Genomic DNA, 26,893 nt, shown 5'->3' on the forward strand with positions numbered 1-26,893 from the left:
CCTATGGTCCGATAATGGACCACATTTTGTGGGCGCAGTGGTATTGCAGATATGTGCTGGTCTTCAGATTGATACGAGATTCCATAGTTCAAGGCATCAGAGTTCTGCCCGTCTTGTGGAGAGGCACAACGGGATTCTTAAATCAAAGATTAGCAAGATTTGTGCAGGAAGCAAGTTGAGTTGGGTGGATGCATTACCAATAGCACTATTATGCATGCGTACGTCTGTACAGGCTAAAACTGGGCTCTCCCCGTACGAGATCGGGATGGGGAGGCCGGCAAATGTATGGTGCGCACCACAGCCAAAACTACTTAGTGAGGTAGAACATCCTGTGCTTAGTACTTATTGTGGCCTTTTAATGCAGAAATTGTGTTTGATTCATCAGCAGGTGCAGGAGGCATTACCAGTGAGATGCACCGGTCCGGGGCACGCACTGGAGCCAGGCGACTGGGTGCTGCTAAAAAAATTTGAAAGAAAGTCATCATTAGCACCCAGGTGGCGCGGGCCTCATCAAGTACTCTTGGCGACACTGACGGCAATAAGGGTGGATGGAAGGAAGTCGTGGATCCATGCAACCCATGCCAAGAAGATCCCAACTGCACTGAAAGACTTGCCTTACACTGATGACTGGAAAGAGACAGCGGGCCCAGAAACGAAAGAAACTGTTGCCAGTAAGCAGCCACCTAATCTGCCAAAACGAGAAGTGAAACTCGAAACAAAGCCTGAGACGATTGCCAAAGAGGGGGAAGGGCAAAGAGTGCCCCAACGTTGCCCAGCAGAATCGACATCACTGCTGGCCAACACAAAATCCGCCTTGAAAATACCAGTAGAAACAAATCGTGTACCCCTCTGGCACCCACCAGCACTTGCCAGCACGCCAAAGAACGGATCTGCATCATTGGCGCGGTGCACACCAGCACCTGCAGTAGCGCCACAGGCTGACTTTGAGCCTGAATCCGGAAGTGCACCGGCACTGTTCATGGATCACAGGATACCAGGAGTGAGGCGATACAACTTGCGGCCTCGAAAGACAAAGTGATCCGCAGTTCTTTTTGATGTTTATGTCAACCTCTGGTTCAGCTCATGGACGGAGAAGGAACTAGAGGTGTAGAGGAGAGAAGCGTGAGAATTGTGCAAGTCGGACAATTCAAGATTCGCGGCTCCTCAGTGCGATTAAAAAAGTACATGTGTCAGGAACCAGAGCGGACAAGCTGGGCGCACATGGTACTAAGGCAATGAGATAACTGATTAAAAGTACATGTGTCAGGAACCAGAGCGGACAAGCTGGGCGCACATGGTACTAAGGCAATAAGATAACTGATCAAAGGTCGTCTGAGCAGTATAAGAAAGGACAAGTGATCTTGCCTAAAAACGGATAAACAAATCCAGGCTAAAAAGGACAGGCAGATCTGAACTGTGACAATTCCATTGAACTTATTGACATCGGAGCAAGCACAACGAGATATCCACAACGAACTGTGATAAGAAAGAAGGACGACGAGAAACATGCCGGGACCGGTTCCAGCCTCCTCCTGCACTATCACTGCTGAGAATGAGTCAATTATAAAGACTGTAAGCTTAAGAAAAACGCATGGTAAAACAAATTGTATGCTGATACTGACAATAATAATGTGCTTTATGAGCGTGGTAGCACCAATATCGACAGCCCTAATATTATGGTATGTGGAAGCAATACACCCATTAGAAATGTTTTTACCAATAATTAATATATCCACTACAGAAAGCCCGGTTCAGGTGATTACTTATACCCTGCCCCCAATGGAAGAAAGACACAGGGAAGGTTTTGGAAATAATACATTGCTATTGATCATGAACATGACACATGCAATTCTGAAGAAAAGAAATTGCTGAGTATTTGCCCATTTACCACGGCATGCTGGGAAAGGAATAGGGTGGAATGTACAGCCACTACCATTAAGTTCTGCATGTAGTGCATCTTTAGGTGCAATGTTTTATGGGAAATGGAATGAGAGTAGTACGGGTCAATTAGACAGAACCAACCTGAATGAGTTTGAGGAGATAATAATGAAGCCTGTGGGTTGTTCCATTTTCCATAAAGCACAAGTAATAACCCCAGAGCCCAGGAGGAAAAGTACCCGAAAGATAACACGACAAAATAGACGAGATAGATTGTCCCCACCAGAAAAAACATCTGTAATGACGTTTCGTGTAAGAACAGAAGGGGACAAAGATGCAATCCCCCCATCTTACACAGTGAATTATAGCCCAGGAACTGTCCCTTTTTGTCTAAAAAAGAAAGGCTCTTTTTCAGTCGGAACATATACTGGATGCATGAATACAGTGGTATTAAAATGGGAAATAGAACCAGTATATGTAGGTGATCCAGTTTATTTTATATGCGGAGAGAAAGCATATCCTTGGTTGCCCAGAAACTGGGGAGGTACATGTTACCTAGGTCTACTGTTCTCAGGAGTATTCCTCTTAGAAACAGCAGACATGGCCAGACTATCCAGAACTAGAGTCAAAAGGACTGACGAGGGTGTTTCACTAGCAACTGATGTAGCAAAATCATTCATTCCATTCTTAGGGCAGATAGTGAACTCCTATAATATAAGGCAACTGTCCAGAATCCTAAAAAATGCAATAAACACAACAACAGATATATTATTTAACATGACGTTGGAAGAAAGAGGAATCAGGTTAATGATGCTGCAAAATAGAATGGCTCTCAATGTGATCCTGGTTGATCGTGGGGGAATTTGCAAAATAGTGGGATCAGCGTGTTGCGTTTATGTCGATGACTATTCCCCCACGATCTTTGAAGCAATAAAGAAAATGCACGTCCTAAGCTCGGAAATCCCTACTGGAGAAGGAAGCTGGGGAATAGGATCTTGGTTTTGGGGAATACTACGTTCTTGGGGATGGAAGTTGATCTCAATATTAGTAGTGGTGTTTGGAATATTCCTAACGTGCTGTTGTTGTATACATTGTCTACCCATAGTTTGCGCTGAGGTAACTGAGGGATGTACGGAAGGATGTATGCATATGATGACAAAGAGAAAACAACCTCATGGTCGAACTGACCAAGAACCAAATGAGATGAGAGCAGTAAAAGAGTTGATGGCAATAGATATTGATGAAGACAATGATGTTTACTATAGCATGCAAAATTCAGATATAAGTACTTCAGACTCATCATCACTAGAGGAGGTTTCAATGATTAGATGAGACGTTTGGCATACGGCCAAAGGAGGGTTTGTCAGTCTAGAAAAATGGATACCTCTACTTTGTGACCGCAAATGTATTTTGGTGGCCGTGGGCCAACCTTCTCATCCACGGTATGACAGAATATAGGTTTTCGAGTTTGCCAATGAACGGCCATTTTAATGTAACAAGAATCACCATTTTGTTTTCTAACCATTGCTCATTGCTGTCTGTTCCTATTGCTTCGCAGTATATTTTCCGCTTGCACTGCTCGACTGTAAACCATTGTTGTCTGTACGTGAAAAGGACAAGGCTGCAGGGCCGAGAGGATAACAAGTTTGTTGAAACACAAACGTAGGCCGTGCCAGGAAGAATGCCCGGCTCCCTCCCAAATGTAGCCTTGAAGCAGAGCTGGAGGGCATTTAATCATTTCGCAGCTGCCAGCCAGTCTCGTTATATGGTAGAATATGTTAGAATAATATAGCTAAAGGCTTGAATTATGCTTTTCTTATGGCCCCCCTTTTCTGAGCCCGCTAGAGCATGTCGGCTCCCAGGACACGAATAGCACCTAATAGATAGCAAGGTCCGGAATGCAACTCTTCCCCCCCCCGTATGTAGCTCGCTTCTAAGAACAGAAGCGTTGTGTTCTATTCAACAACTGAAAGATGCCTTCGCACTCACAAATTGGCAATTGTTACTAGAATAGATGTTTGAAGGTGTCATAGTTGTCAGAGATGTCCATCATCACACCAAGTTCAAAGAAACCCAATAAAAGGGGTGTGTTAAACATGTCATAGCTGATTGTTTGATATGCATTTTGTATATATGTAACTAATGTACGTAATTCACTCTCTTGCGTCCCTCGAGGTCTAGAGATACAAGTCGCGGGGCGTGAGACCGAGTTGGCCAACTGAGACTTTTGCTTTGCAATAAACACTAGCTTTGGGAATACAACCTCGTGTCTGGCGTATCTATCGTGTGTGGTGACTCGCCTTGTTTCCATAGACGTTAGGGACCCCTAGGGGCCCCTTTCAGTCCGCTTGGCAGCTGTCTCACCATTAGGATGTTCCATTCTGCCCTTTCCCCACTACCTGGTTTCTCGGTCTAGTCTTTTCTCTGCACGGCGCTGTTTGTTTCCTCTGTCAATTTCGCCACGCCCCACTGTTTCCGCGTTTCGTTGCAACCCTTTCGCTTTGCTTCGGGTATACACGCCAGTGAATTTTCTGTCTTGTTCAGCTTTCTTGGCCTTTGGACCCTTTTTGTGCTTGCTATCCTTTGTGGTCTTTGCCTTTTGCCCTTTCTGCCTCCTCCTTTTGGGTTTCATCCTGCTACGTCTTTCTTCAATCACCTCTCTGGCGTTCGCCCTCTCTTTGCCATTTCCTCTCTTTGTTTCCTTCTTTTGGTTGTGCTTGTTCTGTTTTCTTTTCTCCTCTTACCTCACTCTGCCTCTTCTGGCTCTGCCTTTCTTCCCAGTTCTTTGTTTCCCGCTGCTAAGCTTCTGCCGCCTCTGCTTAACTTGCCGTCCTTTGCGTTTTTCCGTCCTCTGACAGATATATCTGCTATTCCACCACAGATCCATTAACTATCTCCATAGGCAACCCAGGTCTCTGTTCCCAGTCGGCTCCGTCCGCTGTTCCACCGCGGAGCCAGTGATTGTAACCCGTGGCTTCACAGGACTTTACTTTCTACTTACTGTCTTCCTCGCCATCGGACCGGATTACTCCTTTACCAAACCACCCATCCAGAACTTACATTGGACCACTCAACTCCTTGGAAAGGAGAGTTTTTTCTGCCCCCAGGTTTTTTCCTCTTGGAATCCTTCGGAAGGGAGCCCCATCTGCTTGCCTCCATAGGTACGGTGGCAGAGTGGCTTCTTCCAGAGGGAGACCCTACTTCTTCAAGAAGAGACATAAAGACCCCAGAAAAAAGGGAAGACAACTAGAAGCATCTTCCGAAGGTACAGATGAGGAGGAGGAGGAGGGGGTGTTTGGCTCCTGTGACGAATCTAAAACCATAGACAAACCTGACCACCCTGACAGTCAACTGTTGTGCCAATTCTTCCTCTTTCAACTCGGCTTCAGCCTCTAGCTTTTTGTATTGAAAGGCTAACTTTTCTCTGTGTAGCTCCAATTTCAATAGTTCAAGTTTCAGGACAGCCATCTGAAGAGCAATGCCTGGTTTTGGAATAGAAGTGGCAGGAGATAATTCAATCCCATTGGTAGAATCTGCAGTATTCTCAGGGGCAAGGCCTCCATTAGAATCTTCCCCCTTTCATCAAAACTATCAGAATTTGCCTGATAATTGAAGGCAAGCGTCCCCAACCAACACGATCCTCCCCGCAATGAGAGACAATGATGGACTCTCCCAGGATGAGAATAAGGCCAAGACAAGTGCGGGTGAGCGTAAATGGGAGTTTATCAATCAGAATAGAGCATGCAAAGAACTCTGCAACCTCCGAGAGCGCTATGTCTGACAATAGCAAAGACAGGTGTATATATTTACAAAAAACGTCATAAAAACCTACACACTATAGGGGGCACAAGTTCAATGGGATTGGGTGGCGACGACTAGCTATAGGTGCTGCTGTGATGTGGTTGGTCTTGGCTGGAGGACGTCACTGGTCAGCCTCGTGGGATGGGCTGGGCCTAGCGGGTCAGCTGGGTTCATCCGGGCGGTGTTGTTGTGCCACTGTGGCCAGTGTCAGAGATGAATGTCTTTTCCTGACTTCTTTGCCCTAGGCCATGCACACCGCAGTCATTCAGTCATTTGCAATATTATCTTCTTTAGTAAATCTTCCAATAGGTTATTCTACAGGTTAAGGCAACACAGGAGGAATGCACCTTGAGAGGGGTTTGATGGCGATTCATCAGTACATGGTTACCAGTGTCCTGTTGACCGGGTACCATAGGTCGTGGGGCTGGGTCTCAGGGCATGGGACAGGCGGTACATGTCCTCCTGTCTTGTTAGAAGTCGATATGAATGTGTTGCTGTAATGTTGCCATAATATTGGGTGTCCTAATCTTACAGGGGCCATTAACCTAAGGTGATCCGGTGGGTTGTGGGGCTTAAGAGAGGGCGCCTGTGGATTTGTGTATTCAGGCAGAGGTTTACTGCTGGGCTGTAAATAATACAGGTGGTGGGCCGTGGCCTTGGGTGCTGCAGAAGAGGGAACTACAAATCTTTGAAGCGGCTCCAGCCTAGTTGGGGGAGGTGGAGCAGCGTGGCGCGGGCCTCTGCTCTCTCGTCTGGCAGGCTTCACAGGGAGGGAGGGGGAATGGCCTTGCATATACTCACAAAGGTATCTTCCTCGTGTGTTGCCGATTTTAGGTGAAAGCATCATAAACATTCGAATACTATACAATACTCATTGAATCATTCCAAAGCTTACATTTTAACTTTGCTAATGCCTCTCAAATATAGCCAGTCAGCACATTATTTGTACACTATGTTTTAACAACTACAACATTTTGTTATATGCATATACATTTGCAGTAAGTGAGGTAGTAGTGAGGTTGGTGGAGCGCATAGAAACGACTCGCCATCGTACGTGACGGTAGTGGCACATAAGGGGCTTGGACATACACACATGAAGGGTGCATTCTCGCGCGCCCTTTACATGAGCCCTCAATATGGTTGCATTTGTCTTTCTCTGCACTCTAGCAGCATTAGTTCGGTTATGGCGCGGGACCGTGGGGTGTAAACTTTTCAATGATACATATAACAAATAATCCCCCGGGACGCTTTCACTATTTGTACATAACTGCAAGGGCGTGGGTGCTTCATTGCTAATGCCATATGAACATGCATTCTGACATATCTATACATTTTACAGGTTTTTTAGTCAAAGAGGTTTGTGGAGAAAATGCGTCCATCGCAGGTAGTTTGGTCATTAGTATTTGGGAACTTTTGCTTTTATCTGAGGGCCATTTTACAGTTCTCTTTCCACCCAGGCTCTGCTGGCCGGGTCATGCTGGGAGCAGCGATACACTGCGGAAGGTGAAATGTTAGTGTTGGTATCTTACACTAGCTCATGTCCGTCTTGTTCGTGGGAACGGGCTCACGGCGGATCTGCCAGGGAGCTGCGGCCACAGGGATAATTGAAACTCTCCAAAGGTGGGGGCCATGCTGCAGTGCGCCGAGCTCACACCATCTTTATTAGACAAAATGGTTTCTGAGGCCTAGCTAAATTCAATACGTTTGGGCTATGTCTTCAGCAGGTGAGCCATCCACCACCTGGGCCCTGGTGGTAAGGAGGGGACGCCTGATGAGCCATGGCCCTCACCGGGGGAGGGGATGTAGGCGATGGGGGGTCTTTTGGACCAATCCTCCCCTACATAATCCACATGCACAGCTATCAGCTCTTCCCAAGATTTATCCTCAAAGTCTAAATCTCTCTCTTTACAAGCACTCTGTGGAGCTTCTAAGCTCATTCTGGCCAGTTTACCATTAGCAATAGGCTCCATTGATTGTAGTGATGTCTTTCAGTATATACCACTAAACTTGTATACTACCAAGTTGTAGATATTTTGTAGGACGCAAGGTTAAACACTGAGTCCTAAAACCAGTGATCCCACATCTGCCACCAGTTAAAGACTGGAGGGGAGTGTCTGGACTGCCACCCACCATATGGTTGGGGTAAAGGCACAGATACCCCCCAGCCAAGACTCTCAATTGGTAGCAATGGATGAGTAGACAACGCTGAGACTCAAGGGAGGTGATGCAGGCAGGTTCTTAGGTACAGTGAATCACCAAGCCCCCACAAAGGAATGTCTACACGCTATGTTGTGTGCTAACACAGTTCTTTTATTAAGGGATAACAAGTTATGTGGATAAATACAAATAAATAAGACTCAATTTGTACTCAGAAAGCTAATCAAATAGTTAACTCAATATATACAGCTCTACATGGTACCATGTTTACCATTATTAAGGTATAATGCACCAACTGCTGACAGTTATTAAAAATAATTACTTTATTAGGCAGCGTTTAACCTCTTAGACATTGATGTAGAATGCAGTTAATACTTAGAACATTGGCAGAATGCTTTCCTTGGTGTAAAACTGCAATTCCGTGTGAGCATCCCCCCACTTGGGCTATCTGTAAGAAAATCTTTGTTGTACTTTACTTTGTATATTGCAGCTCATTCCTTATATGTTCAGTAATTGTCTGTTTTTATTTCTACAGATCCCACCACCCGAAAGTACCTCTGAAGCCACAGGAGAACTGCATCCAAGAGGAATCTGGGACCCCTGGATGATCCGTGCGGATGGAAGACACTCTTCCCCGTCACAGAACCTTGGGTGCCCTGGGAGGAGACGTGGTGGAGTTTCTTGGTCTTACTCAATGATGCCCCTCGAGGATGGACCCCTTCTGGAAGAAGGAGTTCCTGGGATGTCATTATCAAGAAGAAGGGAACCAAGCAATTCTGCAAAGGCAGCAGTGAAGGTCTGTCGCAGTGCACTCCTTGGTTGGGTTGGTAAATCGGCTGTGGCTATCCCACAAAGGTGAAACTCACTGTGGACCTCGACAAGGTGAAGATAAGTTCTTTAGTTATTGTGGATGACCTTCGGTGGTGGCGGGTGCAGTGGCTGCAGTGGATACAGGAAGAGGTCGCTGCTCCAGGTTCTCTTTGGTTCAGTCCTTGAATCAGCAAAACAGCTTTGGATTTCTTGAAAAGTTCCAGCCGCAGACTTCTTACTCCAGCAGGATTCAGGATGCAAGCTTCCAAGCTTCTGACTTCTAGTTTTGACTTGCAGTTTCTGTCTTCTGACACAGAGGTAAGTGAGGGGTCCCTTGTTATTATACACACGTTTCCCATTCACTCAGCTGAGCTAGGGTCAGTCAGCCAATCACACACTAGTGCATAAAAGTAGAGAAACTTGGGTTATAATAAATAATGGCTCTTTATCTCAGAAGGCCCACACGAGTATAGGAGTTAATGCCGACACATAGGTAAAATATTTCACAGAGGTGTTAAAATACCCGTCACCACATGATGCAGATGTATTCACGGAGCAGACAGTCCCTTGGGAATTATCACTCACTAAAGATTAAATAAAAGAAGCGATCAAAAAACTAAACATTTCTGGTGTGGTTGGTCCGGATGGCCTGACCAATATAATGTTAAAGAAGAACATTGACCAATGGGCCATCTTTATTGGTATTCCTTTCACACAAATATCCACAACGAGGCAGATTCCGGCAACTTGGCAATCAGTGGTAGTTGTGCCAATCTTTAAAAGGGGTGATCGAGCAGATCCAAACATCTACCGTATGATTTCTTTGTTGGACATCATTGGAAATGTATTTGCCTCAGTGTTGCCAAAAAAAATGTCTAAATGGGCAGCTGAGAATGAAACAATAGATGTGAGACAAACAGGGTTCACCAAAGGTATTGGGGTGGAGTTAACTCTAACACTGCTTAGCTTGTTAAAACTTGAAACCTTAAGAGGTGGGAAGAATGTATTTTTAGCATTTGTGGACCTGCGTCAAGCATTTGACATTGGGATCTGTAGAAATAGCTTGTGGAGAAAATTGAGAAATTGGAATTGTCCTAGTGACCTTCTTCAAGCCATCAGCTACTTCACACAAACACCTCAAGCCGCGTCGAAATTAATGCTGAGGGTGTGTTGACTGACAAAATTCCTACCGAAAGGGGGGTTAAGAAGGGTTGCCCCTTGGCCACTTTAATTTTCAAGATATACCTTGCGGATCTTCCTTTGGCATTATTGGACTATCACTCTTTGCCACCTTAATTTAATGGTCACCCTACAAGCTGGGCGACATACGCGGATGACCTGGTGTTGGCAGACTCCACACAAATCGGGTTACAACGATTATTGAATAAACTGGAGCCATACCTGCAAAGGAATGACCTGAAAATAAATGCAACAAAGTTGACAATTGTTTCCTTTGGTCTGAAGCTCAGAAAGAGGGGCAACAATTTTAAATGGCTCACAGCAGTTTCCCAACTTGACCGAACCGACTGCATCCATTATTTGGGTGTTCTCTTCAACAATTCAATAAGAGAACGGCAATGGATTGACGATCTAAAAATAAAAATGAAAAATCTAAAGCTGCAAAATTGCACTTGGAATTTGGCACATTTTCAGTCAAACCATTAATCATGTTTTATCATCAAAGTGGTAGCTGCAATAACCTTTGGCAGCAAAGCAGGATTCAACATCAACAGCGCAACATGGAATACCTTGGAAGGTCATTTTTGGCACAGGGTCCTGCATCTACCGAACAGCGTATCAATATCAGCCATTCCCTATGAATTAGGGCTGCAGTCCCTATAGCCAACAGTGGTATGGAAGTCCGTGTCATTGATAAGGAAAATATCAATGATGACATTGTCGGCTCCTTATCACATACTGAACTCGACTGTTGAAAAACACCATCAAGGCTTGTTGAAAGAATGGACTGATTTGATGCATGCCTACTTGGCGGACGTAGGAACAAATATTAAGACACTTCAGGAAAATCCATGTGCTGTCAAGAAAAAACTACTGTACAGTGACTGGATTGATACTATAAATAAAAGATGTATCTTGTATCCAGTCTCGAACTAGGAGGCGATTCTCGTGGCGTGAATCAAACCCCCAAATATTTGGAAAGGTTTCCGTTGAGATATCGCTGCGTCTAAATTTGTTACCAACCAAGGAAATGCTAGTGTTAAAACATGATGAGAACACCCTAAACAACCACTGTCGGTTCTGTGATGCCACAGTTGAGTCCATAAAACATCTGGTTTTTGAATGTCTGGCCATGATAGCACACGGGAACAGCTTTTTGGGAAAGTTTGGTCCATTAAATGGAAATATAGAAGAATGGTGGTCTATGCTTCTGGCTGGCCAGAATTTCATGTTGATTTGTGCTGTTGTTGATTATTTGGATAAACTATTACAAAATTTAAAAATTTGAAAGGAAAGTACTTCACCTCTACTGTGCATTAGACTGAGTTGCTGTATGCGAAGGACTGAATTAGTTTGAGAAGCGACAAAAACAAATTTCAGTTCGAATGTGCAAGTATTGGTGAAGTGTTGTCGAAGATTTTTATTGCACTGGGATGTGGAAGAGTGAGTGATTGAATGAATGAGAAAGAATTAGATAATTTGGAAGTGGAGTTAATTGTAAAATAACATTTGTAATAAACTATAATTTACATTAAAATAAAAATAAATTTAAAAAAGTGCATTCTTGCAGGCAGCATCCAATCAGGCTCACTGGAATTCAGGCCATTCACCCAAAACCAGCAACCCAAAACAGTGAATGATTTTTGGATGCAACTCCCTGCCTTTGAGCACGCATTGCATTAGTTCCAATTTCAGTCAGGGCTGACTCAGGCAGACCAAAGGAAACTGTGATGCACAACCAAAACCAGACACCCACAACACAGACTGGGATTTGACTCCTCTCTCCATTCATTCAGGTCCCAGCTTTATTGTGTACCAACAACAAGCAGTCCCTGGGAAGGATCCAGCTGGTGTGGCATGGGAAGCCCCCAGAGCCATATATGGTCCTTCCACAATAACAGCCATTCAGGGGAAGAGGACAGAGCCTGGGCTTCTCCTGACTTTGAGAAACAAGGGGGGGAAAGGCAAAAGCAACCAAGAGGCTACAGTGGCCAACATGCCTTTGTTCAGGCATCCATTGATTCCTATGGCAGGGCCTGGGTGTCCCAAAAATGGAGGACACTCAGAGCCACTGTCAAGTCAGCATGTAGCTGCCACCAGCCCATACGCTGCTCTGTGGGCAACATGCAGACAGCTAGAAACATACACTGGGGGTACCAGTGTGTACCCCTATGCATGGGTGCCTTGAGGGTATCCCTTGAGTATTGTTCACTAATGAAAAGATGAAGAGCTCCACTACCAGGTGTCGAAACTGGACTCTTGTGCAAAAAACACAGAGAAAACCACATACAGGCAAGTGGTAGGACAAGGATGAAGAGGCCTCGTCCCTCCAAAATTATTTCCAGCATCACAGGCTCCCAGCCCTAAATCTTTTGTTGGCACTAAGTACTTTGTGCCAACTTGTTCCGCTTTTTCTATGAATCAGGCACATAGTATCTCATGGCAAAAATGTATTACAGTATGTACTTTTAACCAACAGTATGCCCCTGTGTTCCTGTTTTACTGGCTTATCATAAGCATTAACAGGTTTTATGATGTAAGATATCATTGTAGCTGTGGCATAAGCTAAGTGCCTTATATCAATTGCCATTGAACTAAAAAGAAGCTATTTCTTATTCTGCAAAAAGAAGTAATCACCTGCATGTTCCTCGTTGCTTTTAATTTTGTAATGCCTTTTCTTCTTAGGTTCATTGCAAATGCTGATATAGTGAGTGCAGGCTCTTAGATTCATTTTCCACAAATAGGCATCATTAGAGGTGCAGATTTTTGAAGGACACAGAGAATTATTTCTTATGTCATTCATGGCAAAGAGGTGTAAAATGCAGGTCTATCTGATAGCATATTATTATTTTATGCAGGGTATCTAAAGGCACCCACTGTGTATAAAGCAAGCTTTCAGAAATGAGTGGTCTGGAGATTAGCTAAACTTTAAGAAGGGAGAATCGATGAATATCAGCATTGTTCAATCCCCAACTGATATCTGCTCAACCTTCCGCATTCGATAAATTAAGTACCAATTTGACTGGATAGTAATGACTGTGATAACATAAAGTGTTTATGTGAATTACTTTTATTGTGCATATAGTTTTAAAAATTATTAAAACCTTACACAAATACATCACATTTCATAAAACATTACATATCCAATCCATTTAAAACCATTTTATACACAAATACTAGTCTTAAAACTATACGGAACAGCCACATTATTTCAATAGACATCATAACATTTCCTAACATTTAAAACAATAACCAAGTAAACAGTAGAAGTTTAAAAGGAAAACATTCAAAGTTAGAAAGGAAACCCTCTACCTCTTAGCACCATCAAGTAAAACCAACAAAAATCGATTTTAGAAAGATCTTTACATTGCCTTTCCTTTACTGTTTCCATTATTCTACTAATTTAATCATACTTAGGAATCGGAACAAGCGTTTACTCGGGTAGTACGTTAATTTCGACCAGCACAAATTCCATAAAACATTCCCTGTATGATTACCATAAATATGAATACATTTTTAAAACATATTAGCTGATGTGGTTTTAGAACCTCACAATACAAAAATAGATACAAAAATAATGTTCCAAGGTCTCGCTGCTATCGGAACAGAATCTACATTTATCAGACAGGCACACGTCTCTTTTCCATTTGACACTATTTGCCCTTGTAGGAAGGATGTCAAGTCTGATCCTAGATAGCATATATCCTACTTTCCATGACGGATATTGATAAAGATATTGGGAACACACCCCCAGTTTTTTATAGGTCAGGCTGAAGTTTTGAAGTGTATCATAAACACCCACTGCATTACATGTGCGGCACCAGTCAGCTCGCCATATTCTTTGATCATAACTTCTTGGAGGTTCAGTCAGTAATTCTCCTTCTAAACCACACTCTTCTAACATGTTTTCTGTACTAGTAATAAATCAGTTTGTTGAGTATGTGTCACCCTCTTTAAACTCAGCAAATATCGTATTAGAAGATGGATTTTTGAATGTATAAAATAACAGAATTCTCCTCCATACAATATGTGCCTCTAATGATAAAAGACCTAACTCATACCTAATAACACTAATTTGTATATCTTAAGGGAACCTAAGGACTCTCTTCTATGAATATCCTTCTAGATGACAAAAATGTTCCTGTAGAAGGCACAAATGAATTTCTAACCCATAAATCAGCATAGGAACTGTCTTGGACTTATACAACTTTAAAAGCAGGATAATGGAACATTTGCCAAACTTAAAATTGAAATATTTTATTTGAGCAGCAGCCACTAATGCCTTGACATAAAAACCCTCAATTATTTGTCTTTTACTAGGAGTGCTGAGAATTGCATAGCCTAGATACCGAGGCTGCTCACCTCCATAACCATGATGAGTTATTTTCTTTACGCGCTTCCCTGCTGTTAAAAGTATTAAGTGGGTTGTCCATGTATTTATAATTAAATGATTTTTGTTTACACAGTACGCTTCAAGACTGTTCAACATTCTCTGGATACCCGCCTTTGTACAGTCTAGCAGCATAATGTCATCTGCATATGTAACCCAATGAATTTTAGTACCCAAAACTTTTGGGGTGAGAAAAGAAGAGAACTTAAGAGCCTCACCCAAGTCCGCCATATAGTCATTAATAAATATGGCACCAATATGCGTAAGCCACTATTGGTCTCAATCTTTGAGGACAATACTCCTTCACAATTCAAGCTGATTCTAAGCGTTGAATGTTCATGCAAATGAATAAGGGGTGCCAGAAGTCTATTAGGTAGTCCCCAGTCTGAGAACTTCTGCAAGAATGTATTTTGGTTTACTTGATCAAAGGCTAAAGATAGATAAACTGAAACTATATAAACTTCCTTGAGAGCCCTTTCTTGAACAAGATGTTGGATATGGTTTATAAGCCAACCTGCCACATTGCTACCAACATTTGACCGAAGACCCAGTTGGTTAGGTTTAAGTATACAATTTATATTTGCCCAATATTGAAGATGAGAGAGAAGTACCGACCCAAAAACTGCTCCTCTCTCCTCTTAGGACTCCCTGTCTCTCACCTAACTCCCCTAAAATCCATCTACCACTCCTCTATCCGTACTCTATGCCTCCTCGGCCCTCAAGACTCTATTTCTTCCTCTCTCACTCAACTTGGCTGGCTTCCTTCCTCTCACCTGAAATTTCAATTCCTCTGTCTTGTCTACAAATCTCTCTATGACCTAGCGCCCCCCTACCTTTCCTCCCTCCTCTCATTTTACTCCCTCTCCCGCTCTCTCCGCTCAGAAAACCTCTACCTCCTCACAGTACCCTCAGCCCCATGTGCCTCCTCACGCTTCCGCTCCTTCCAACTCTTGGCCCCCCTACACTGGAACTCCCTCCCGCTCTCCATCCGCTCCACCCCCACCTACTCGTCCTTCCACCACTCCCTGAAAGCTCATCCTCTACACTCCCCCCTGACTTCCCTTCCCTACCCCTCCTCCCCTTCCCTTGCCCCCCTCCTTTCCCCCATCCTCTCTCCTTCCCCTCTGACCTTAATTTAGTAACACATACTACATAAAGGCAATGAGGACACCAGATCACTCTCCCTTCCCTTCCCCTTCCCCTGTCCACCCCCCTACCTCAAATCCTACACCGTAACTCCCTTCTCCTACCCACTCCTCTACCCACCCTCCCTCCCCCCTTGTAAATAGTTCTACTTATTGTTCTAATTACCTGTTCATGCTTGTATATATGCTTCCCCTTCCCCTCCCCCACCTCAAATCCTACACCGTTACTCCCTTCTCCTACCCCCTCCTCTACCCTATCCCCCTCCCCCCTTGTAAATAGTTCTACTTATTGTTCTAATTACCTGTTCATGCTTGTATATAGGTTTCTCTCACTTTTGTACCTGTTGTTATATTGTAAAGCGCTGTGGCTTAAAGCGCTATATAAATTCATTTAAACTTAAACATAAACAAGTAGCACAATCTCTCTAGAGTTTTTCGGGGGTTTCATTCGCAGTGTTATTAAATATGAGGACAATATGTGCCTCGTTCCAGGGAGCCGGGATAGGTTTAAGTCTAACAATCCACTGAATGTAACCATGTAGAGATTTTGCCCAAGCTTCTGGATGAGCTATAATATGTTTAATGCAAATTCCATTCAGACTGGGGTCTAACTGGTCAATTGTATAATCTTGAAAAGTGTGAAATCCAATGTTATTCCGATATTGTATTAGATTGTGAAACCTTTTTTTTTGCTTAATTAATTTCCAATAATTCACATCTTTCTTCCCCAATATACAGGAAATATTTTTTCACTTTCCCTTTGATAGTCATGTGTCCTTATTGATGTCATTTTATTTTTAGAAGTCTGCTTCTGTTTCCTAGGGTCACTCATGACCTCGGGAGCGGTGGATCCCCTTTGGATCAACCCTTGAACCGCTGTCCTATAATCTCTTTCAATTTGTTGGATGGTTGGCCAAAATTGGGCCTACTGAGGCTGAGGATATAATTGTACTTTCTCAGCCTCAAGGAATTCTCTATAATCGAAGTAATAAAAGAAAACAAACCTGAGTAATCATTGATTTCTCCCTGTTCATTAAGGAATTCCATTTCAAATGTTTCATTAAATTCACATATATCTCTCCCAGCCCACATTCGTCTATTTTTGGCCAAAACACCTGTAACTCCACACATTCTCTTCCCTGTCAATCTAAGTCGATTTGGATGGGAAAACACCACTGTTAACCGTTCATGGTCACTGGGGACCCCACTGCTTATCTTGAAACTATTTTACATCTTCCATAAATCTTCTGAAGCAAATAGAAAATCAATCATTGCATATTTCAACCTATTACTCCAGGTATTCCGGTAGCAATGGCCCTGACTTTGTTTATTGGCCAGTACATCTACATTCCAACTATCAAAGAAGTCCCACCATCTCTTCCTTTTTACATCCTTCACACGAGGCACTATAACGGTGGCCTGGAGCTCGGAGAATCTTAACATATCAAGGCAGTTTGCTCCTGCAATTACCATGCAACCACCCGAATGCTGATCCCTCCACTCTGACAAAATCCCATCAATATGCACAATCGGTGCCATTTGAGTCTTGTCCCCATAGCTATAGTATACATTAATTACCAACATGGGGACCGTCTCACCCTTCAGCATAATTGGGGCCGCCAGTACTCCATATGTTGAATCGTCAATCATCGTTAATTCAGAAATAGGCTTGGTTTCGAACTACAATCACACAACCTCCTTTAGGGTGACCAGCCACTCCCTTAACTGCCAATTGTTGGCATACTAAATAACCATCCATAATGACCTTCTCCAACAGGAAGGTTGCTTGTGGAGTCATCAAATCATAATTACTAAAAAATGTGCAGGATTCACCACCGTAAGTGGCAGATACCCTGAGTGTTCCATGAAAAAATGCTTAAGACACATTGTAGTCTTAGACTCCCTCCTCATTCGAGTAGCTTGTGGGTGAAGAAGTCATGACCAATCTTCATTCATTTCACTATTAACAATCCCTGAAAATTTCCAATTCTCTAACCGTAATCGCTCTTTCCTGAGCTACAGCAAACTGCCAACTTATTTGCTCTTCGCAGAGTGTGACCTGATGCAATAGAGGACAAAGGAGAACTTTGCATATTATATACATCAAATCCTCTCTGTTAAATCCCATCAATATGAGCAAAAATATGCTCTCTAACTAAACAAGAGTTTACCGTGATCCTTGCCACAAACCACCTTTCCCAGTCACAAAACTGTATTTGGACAGTATCAATAGTTTTAATCTTATGTAAACAATGGATATGATGCAGGACTGCCAAGACCATAGACCTATTTAAGTACTTTAAATCTGTTTAGAAAAATATTGCTTCCATGATAAAACTCTATGCAAGTTCCTCCTGAGCCTCATTTGCTTCAATAAAGGGCCGATCTCCAGTAAAAAAAAATGACTTCTTTTGATAAGATTTGTATTCCAATCAAGCTGTAAAGTCGAATCCCAGATAGGTTGCTTTGGCAACTGGCCTGGGCTCTAAGTTGGAGACAGCTATTAGTTCCGCCAGACTAACCCCCCAAAGTCTTTTTCTGGCAGTCCCCAGCATGTATATATCTATGGGGGTCATTACGAGGTTGGGGGTAGCCATGGCGCTATTAGCGCCATGGCTACCCCCTTACCGCATACCGCGTCCGGGTTCCCTGAATGGGGAATTACCGGGCCATTCCAACCTTGGAGGACCCGGTATTTTCCCATTCAGGGAACCCATCCCCATTCCCATTCGAGCCCTAAAGGACTCAATGGTAATGGGGACCATGCTAACAACATGTTAGCATGCTGGACCTTAAGGGCTCCCACTAAGGGCGCCTGTTAAAACTAGCTGCCCTTAGCGGGACCTGCTAAAGGACCTCGTAATGCAAGGGGTTAACGGCACCGGCACCTTTTCCAACGCCATTAACCCCTTACCGCCAACTTTGTAATGACCCCCTGTGTCTTACTAGATTGGGAGAAACTCTCTTACCAGTTATATTGTTTACTGGACCCTGAGCAAAGCGGTCCTTATCGGGCCACATATGTAATTGTTGAGTCTGTAAAGCCCTCTGACTCAGGCTCCCCAGTAACTTCCAAAAGAGAGACGGCCATAGAGTCACAAACATGTCACCTCTCTTCAGAGGCAGCCAAAGTAATTGAGGTATAATTTGTCTTATGTTTATCTTCCATACACTATTTAAAGCTACTCCCAGAAGGTTCTGTAAGCTGCATTTGCTTTCCAGATTTCAAGGATGTAGATTCAGAGACCCAGACCCCCTGCAGAATATTACTGCTTATGGAAGGGCACGGGGATTACTGCCTCATGTACTTGGAAGAGCCCATTTACTTCAATATAATTTAGAGAGTATTGGGAAGCCATCTCATTCGAGCCATTTGACTTTTGGAGGCTCCCTTGTTTTAAGAATATTTGTGAAACCTTCCGCCCGTCCTTAAAAGTCAGAGCAGTGATGGTAGTATTTACTACTGTAGGAACATTTAATGAATCAATAAAGCCACGAGTACCATTGCTAGTTACCTTTCTGAGTTTTTGGTTTTTATTTTTCTTTTCTTGGAATACCACCTGCTTTTTGGTATTGTTAGATTTTTAGGGCCCTATTTTTATTATTTACACACTCAGCTTCTTGATTTTGAGGAGAAAGGGGATCCATTAATATTAATTTCACGCTTTGAAACACTTGTGTATAAGCAAATTATAAATGCCGTATCATATATCATATCATATATCAACGATTGGTCCATACCCTGGTATTTGTTCCCTCATTTACTGCTAGATCAGGTGGAGTGTCAAGAAATGAAAGGTAATATTCCCTGCTTGCTCAGAAAGGGTATCTTCACCGTCAACCACTTAGCCAAGAGGGAAGTTGACATTCCTTTTGGCACCAATTGGGTCCAATTCAGGCAAAAACATAGACTGTACCGCGGGGAAGCCACAATTATCCATAATAAGTAACATAGATGTTAACTGATTTTGTATTTTTTCTATGTTAACCGCTGTCTCAAAAATGTTCCTATGAAAGGGTAAATTAGCGAATTCCTGCCAGATATCAACCAACTTTATAATTATACCTAGAACCTCACTTTAAAAAACAAAAACCTCACCCCCTCCCTTTTGGGGAGGGATTCCACAATTGTTAAAACAGTCTGCAGTTGTTCCGTATTCTTTCTATTATTTTATTTTAAAAAATCATACACTTTTACTAGGGATGACAGTACAAAATTCAATGAAGCAACAATAGAAGTGCCCATTTCTGGTCTCGGGAGATTTCAATACTCCATAGCATTGGAAAGTTGGGATAGATCGTGATCACTAATCACATAGGGCCTCATTAGGACCCAGGCGTACTTCGCGGTGCTAAATGCACCGCGAAGCATGGCGGAAAGCCGCCGATAGCGCCATGGGGGTTGGCGGATTCACCGCCCCATTCCGACCTTGGCGGAGCGGTGAATCCCCATTCCCCATTTTACCCTTCCCCATTCCCATTTTTGCCCCATAGGGTATAATGGGAGTGGGGAAGGAGTTAATTACGCCACCGTAAAATACGGTGGCGTAATTAACAACGAGGTCCCGTAGCGCCATGGTTTTCTCCGCCTGGTAAAACCAGGCGGAAAAGGCCGCCATGGCGCTACGGGAACTCGTAGTATGGCGGAGAGGTACGCCATGCACTACGCTGGCGTAACACCCTCTCCGCCAGGGTCCTAATGAGGCCCATAGTCTTCAGATTGAGTGTCAAAAAGTTCTGGCGACAAGGGGGACTCCATTATATATTATATCTCTTGCATGCTCTGAATCAATTAAATTAGTCTGTTTTCTGTGTCCAGAGAGTGAGAAAAGTCCGAGTTAGCTTCTATGTTGCAAGGAAAAAAGTCCCCAATATTATGTTGAATGGATGACACATTCAGCATGAAATTCAAATTTTGCCGACCCACAAGCGATTTATCAGAGTCTTGAATAGCTCCCATTGGTTCCTGGATGGTAACCAAGCTACCTCTGCACTTAATGGGCTAATCATATTCGTTGCATAATTGTTCGGTTTCAACAAGCGGAAGAGAATTAGGAGCATATTCGGGCAAAATAACCCCTCCTCTTCCATGGCTACGCAGGTTCATATTGCCGAATCTGCATAAACACTCACCAATGCTGTTCCTTGTTGATAATAATCTGTTTTTTCAATAAGGGCTCTGGGATAGACACGGAACACACAGCGAGCACACAACACGTGCTCCGAACTGGTGAGGGATATTTAAATCTTGTGCTGACTATGACTTGATCTACAGTTAAGAAAGAAAGACTCCAGCAGAAACACTGCCAAACAGAAGGACCTCACAATGCTCACAGAACACACAGCGAGCACACTGCGTGCGCTGTTGAGGGAAATTTAAATCTTGTGCTGACTTTGCCTCTGACTCGATCCACAGTCAGGAAAGAAATACTCCACCAGAAACATCACCAAACAGAAGGGCCTCACAATGTGTACGGAACACACAGCGAACACACTGAGTGCTTATAAGTCTACACCAAGACCTGAATCACTTTATAAATAAAGGGCCATACATCAGTGGTTATCATGTTAAAAAGAAGCTTCCTGGTATTATCATGCTAAATTGGAAATTCATATGCATTTCCCATGTTGCTCAGTGTTTCATAAGGTCTTTTCTTATTGGGTTATGTGGGGAGTCCTGGTTTTCTGAGTCAGGCTCTTTGTTTTCGTTTTTCAAGAAGAGGTGTATTAGTGGTGCAGCTCTTTCAAAGGCACATAGAAGTGGGCTCTATGGCTGAGGGTTTAAGCTCTCACTCAGGATGTGGGGTGCTCATAATGGTGTATTTTATGCCATATTGATTTATACTGCACACCACTGCCATTTGCATGGTCTCCAGGTGCTCACGTGGCTTTGCAAAAAATAAAATAAAAGGGTAGGTTTAGTTAGTGAGGGAGCGAGGGAAAGTATAGAGGTTGTGCTCATCTTTATGTACCCATGCACTTTTGCCCAATTGTTGATAGTATTTTTGCGGATGTGGTTTGCTTTTTTGATATGAGAAATGTTTTCTTGTGCTAGGCTATTTGTGAAAAATACTGTCTGTGTATGTTCAACATGTGTATATGTTATTACATGTGATATCTATATGTGGTAATGTAGTGGTGTGTACCACATTGTTGTTTTTGTAAGAGTCATTCTAATTATGAATAAACTCATTTGATTACATGTATTACCCTGCCTTGACAAATCAATGATTTCTTCAAGCTCCAGTAGACATTTGATGTACCTGTAGCATATTAGAATAATGGTTGCATTTCTCATGAGACATCACCTCATATTTAGCATTATCTTTCTCCCCTGGTGTAAGGGATACCCATCCAGCGCTCTTACATGTTTGGTTTGTATGCACTGGGCATCATTTATACATATGTTACGACTGACATTAGGAACAAATAGAACGTATCTCTAAACGTAGAGAACTACTGGATGCGGTACCTCCTGTTTTAAAATACTGAATACTCTCAGTTGATGATATCATAAATTGTGGGCTGGGGAGAGAGAGAGGCATCCAGAAAAAGAACAGCCAGGTTGATTAAGCAGAGTTAAGAACTGAAAACACCCAAAATGCATTGAAACAGCCCACCAGCATGGGGACTGCTCCCCTGAGGCCCAACAAGAAACCCCCCACAGAGTGCTGCTTGAGAGGGATCGAAAAGGTGTAGGACAAGTGCAACAGCATTGCATGTGGACGATAAGGATGCATGATTCATAGAACCGGAAACCAGAGCAGCATGGCATGAGTCAGTCAAGCATGCAAACTCATCCATGCGTGGGAGTGGATGCCCGGGGAAAATACTGGGGAGGAAGGGTGGGCTACTGTCACTTATGTGTGTCCAATAAGATTGGGAACCTGGTGTCTTCATCCACAACATAAATACCCATTAATGCTGATGGCCATTATGTGCAACTATCCACCTAAGCTTCCTGTTGACCCCGCTATTGGGATGCTCAGTAATCGCTCCTGCTTGTCTGCAATGCAGTGAGTCTATAATGTTAGATTGCTCTGACCGTATATATTAAATGAAGCATCCAAACCAATATTAACACTGATGCAGTTTAGTTAGGCAACATTCATAATTTCGACAGCAACAGAATCTGCGCATGTGTGTTTCCGCTTTAGTTTCACAGGAAAGGATCACATTAGTTTATTGTATAATCTGTTCAATGGTAATAGCCTTAAATCTTTAGAAATGATTGAAAGCAAGCAAACAGAAAACAATCAATGAATTGGCATGTGGTAGATATGTAATGCTCTTTCTGGAATGTCTTAAATGCATTCAAGCAGTGTACATGGTCTTCGTCTGGCTAGGTCAGCCATTTCATATAGACCTTCTGGGTTATCACAGACGTGGTTAATAAAACTGACATCCTCCTCTTGAATTCCACACTCCATCTCCATTAATGTACCATTGTGTTCTAAATCATCTGAGTTAAATGTTCTTAGTACAAACCATTCCTAATGACTTGAACACTCCAGAAAGGAGTCCCTGTATGCAAAACCGTCTGCTAGTGCAGAAAACACATCCGTGGTATGTGGGAATTCTCATGCTAAGGTTTTATTTTCTTCCTGTGTTCTAATACTCTGCCTTAGGAGATCGGTCTGTACGCAGAGACCACAGCTATATAGGAACCGTGCCAAAAATGATGTTTCTCCACTTGGTGTCAAGCTGATTAACATGGTCTAAAAATGATTCACATGCTTGGCAGTGCAGAAAATGCTACACCTGACACCGAAGAACTGGAGAGGTTGATCCTCAAACGTTGTGTTGGGTAGTTGACTGTTAAAAAGTACATATATATATATTATTACTTTTCACAAATTCATAGAATTGAAATACGTTAAAATACATAAAAACCACATACCATTACAGTGTCTGTACCTACATCTGAGGAACGGAAGTGTCAGATACCTGTCGAATCCAAATAAACTTGAATTTGAGTGCAAAACAAAACACCCAAAAACATCATTATCAATTAGTCATTATATTGAAAATATCCCCAACGGTGTTCCTTCCAATATTTATTCTTGTGGGAACAGCAGATGTTTTCTGTTCAAATCAAACAAAAACAAACCTTTTGTGTGTGGTATCTATAATGCTGCAGCCAATGCAAAAGTCCCATGGTTTCAGCTGATTACTTGTTGCCAGATATATATTAACATTCTCTTTCTGCATAGGGAATTATTTATCTGTATTGAGTGCTGCATTCGCTCACAGGACAACAATTTGTAATGCGACACCTTTGGGAGATTGCAGTTACACCACGTGCTGTGAATGTATTATATTGTATGCACCATTCAACATGGAGTTCTGTTACTGGCCCACAGTCATAAAATGATCATTGGTTCAGATTTTGCTGGCAGTATGCCAATGGCCCCTGTAAGAGGACACCAATGTGTATTGTTCATAATCCACCTTGGACAATACAGAATGAACAAAATGACAATAAAACTACTTAACACCCACAGAGCGCTAGAAGCAAACTAAACACCCCACTTCTCTTTTCCACATCCCCACAACTCTTATGTGCTACACATGCCCAGAGGGCTAGAGATACAAACCACAAAAAACATGCACACCACACACCTCAAATCAGGCTAGAAAACCAATATATACAGACAAAAAACAACTCAGACACTGTATGCCACCCTTCTGGACACAGCAATCCCAGTGCGCTTAAAGCACATCTAGAAAGCATCTCTATAACTCATATAATGTGCAAAATGAGCGAAGAATGAGCAAATTCCCATCAGTGTGCAAAGTCATACAAAAAATACCCACAATATATGAGTGGAATGTGCAACTTTGCATACATGCACACACGTAGTTGAAACAATAATCTGAGTGTATACACAATCTCTATAAGAAGGATAGAACAAGGTGCAAACAGTGCTTCCAGCGATTTATACAAATATGTATCAGTTCTCAAAATTGCACATAAAATTTGCATAAATGCATGACACATTGCTGTGAACAGAGGTCCAGTACTATGAACCTGTTGCAGTAACATTTAAATATCACTGCATGGGTAAACGCGTGTTTATATGTGTTTTGGGATCAGATACACATAGTGCCAGAAGGTATCATGTAATAACATAATACGGCTGGGAAAGGTTGGTGGTGACATTATATAGGTGACCATATATATAGGGACAGGGGGAGCGGGGGTTGTGGGGATGTCCCCTGCATGTTCCATGTAACAATGTCCCTGCAAAAAACAGCCATTTTGCGGGGAATTTTTAGCGTGGCGACATTTTTGTGAGGTCGTTATCACATGGAACTGTGCAGACACCGACGACGGCCTTGGTTTGTTGTGGATTTGTATCATGGTTTTGCTCACGGTACACCAGGGCATATTTGGAATGAATTCAGATGGTTTCAATAATTCCTTAGGTGAAATACAAGGAAATTCTTCATGCAATAAATATGGCGTATCTTTCCCTCATTAAATGTTCAAGAAGTGCGATTTCAAATGGGCGTAGCCCCGCGTGTCTTTTCTTTGCATAATGCCTACTGTGAAAAGCAGCAATTTTCGTTCTGCCTTACTTTTTGGAAGTTCATTTCATAAACCTAGCATTAGCCTGGAAGCCCGCTGTGATTTAGAGCCCCTGCTGCCTCGCAAGACACCATTTTGTTCACAGTGTCAAAGATGGCACCCTAATCTCTGCCTTTCCCCCTCCTCTGTCAAACCTCACCGCCCCTTTGTCATCTCCCTTTCCAGAAAAAGAGAAAGCGACTCGAAGGCCACGCTCACTCCCAATGTTCGTATAATATAAGTCTTTGGCTGTTAATGCCCGCATTATCCAGTGCAGCAAATGTGCAGCATCAAACTGCGGCCGCTTTCCGCGAGCCTGGCTTAATAATAACCACATCAACATTCATGCCCCAGCAGAGGGAGACCATACGAAAGGACTCAACATTGCAATAAACATAATTGTACCGTTCTATGAAAATATTGCACTGGGTAGTTAGTGTTGCTGCTTCCTTGTACTATACGGTTTTCTGCATAAGGTAGCATTGCGAGGAGCATGAACTCAAAGCATACGAAACCCCAGATCTTTAAAAAAGGTGTGGCAAAAGTGGCCGTAACAATTACCACTGCTTTTTATCTATCCGGGGGATTTCTATGTTTGATGAGGCACAGTTGGATAATGGGCAGAATGTCTGACCCACCTCCACTTTTCATGATTTTAATGCAAAATCGGGAGTCTGCCGCCTAAATCGGAAGCGTTGGGATCTATGAATTCTATGGAATCTGCCTCCTGTTTTTTTACTTGTTTACTTTTCCACAATCTGGTGGAAGGGATTACATTGGCTGGAGTAGACCTTTTTGCACAAAAGTGGAAATGGAGACGGTCCCCTCCGTTCAATTTCTATTTTGGCAACCATGAGCGTCTAAGTGTGGTGTGACTGAAGCTGCAGGCATAGACATTCACGGAACCCTTTCTTTCCTCCGGTCGGGTGCTATTGCTTATGAGTTACTTCAGTCGGGGTTTCGCTTGTTAAGTGTTCCGTCCGCAGACTTTCAATAACGATCAGGTATTGGTCAGAATTCTTTGATTGCTCACAGGTAATCTGCATTACACCAATCCCTAATTTCCATCAAACCATCCATTCAGAAGACTGTAGCTGTGTAGTCCTTCTGCCATTTGTGACCACAAAAACACATTCTCTTCCCTTCTGCTAACCCCATTTGATCGGAGTCTTCTGCCTGTTTTTACGAACCTGTATAACAGGGCACTTGCCCACCTCACAGAAATGTGAGGGTATGGTTGTGCGCACTCAGATGGGAAGATAAAAAGCAATGCAAGGACCAAACAACAGAACCCATAATGCTTATGGCATTTCCACCCTACCTATGTTCCTTCACCCAGTGCTAAAAAAACTGTTGATGATTAATCATCATAGACCTTGTCCAATGGCCATACCTGGTGCTTTCGGTCCCGAAGACCGAGTTAAAAGCTTGAGCACAGCAAGGGTGTTTAAAATGGTGTACAGGCCCATAACACGTAGTATGGCCTCAGGGTGGAGTCTATACAGCTGTTATATCCTGTGTTGCCCTTGATACTATTAAGTATTCAAAAGTGTGTGGAATGGAATAGTACATGAATCCGCCTGGGGTGTGGCAGGGATATATGCTGTGCTACAAGCCATGGAATTTAGCTTTGTGACCAATCTTCAGGCTGTACAAACCAATATGCAGACTATGCTGGATTGGATACCTCACAGATTGTCCAATAAACTCTAAGTGAACATTCCAAGGATTATAGTAAGCATTATCTCCCGGCACAGGAGAGGCAGCCAATCAGGTGGATAGGAACCTGGGCTAATTCTCTAGATGTAAGCCTGCATTCCAAGATGGCTGATGGCAGCTTCCCTGATGCCATCTTCTACCCGATGTCCCTTCCCTTTTATGTCCCCTCTCCCCACTTACCTGATTGCAGCGGTGGCAGATGCCACGGCTGCAGCTGCTCTTGCTTCCGCTCCCTGACCATTG

Source organism: Ambystoma mexicanum, chromosome 4p (assembly GCF_040938575.1).
Source record: "Ambystoma mexicanum isolate Mex_15411 chromosome 4p, UKY_AmexF1_1, whole genome shotgun sequence".
Taxonomy (NCBI): domain Eukaryota; kingdom Metazoa; phylum Chordata; class Amphibia; order Caudata; family Ambystomatidae; genus Ambystoma; species Ambystoma mexicanum.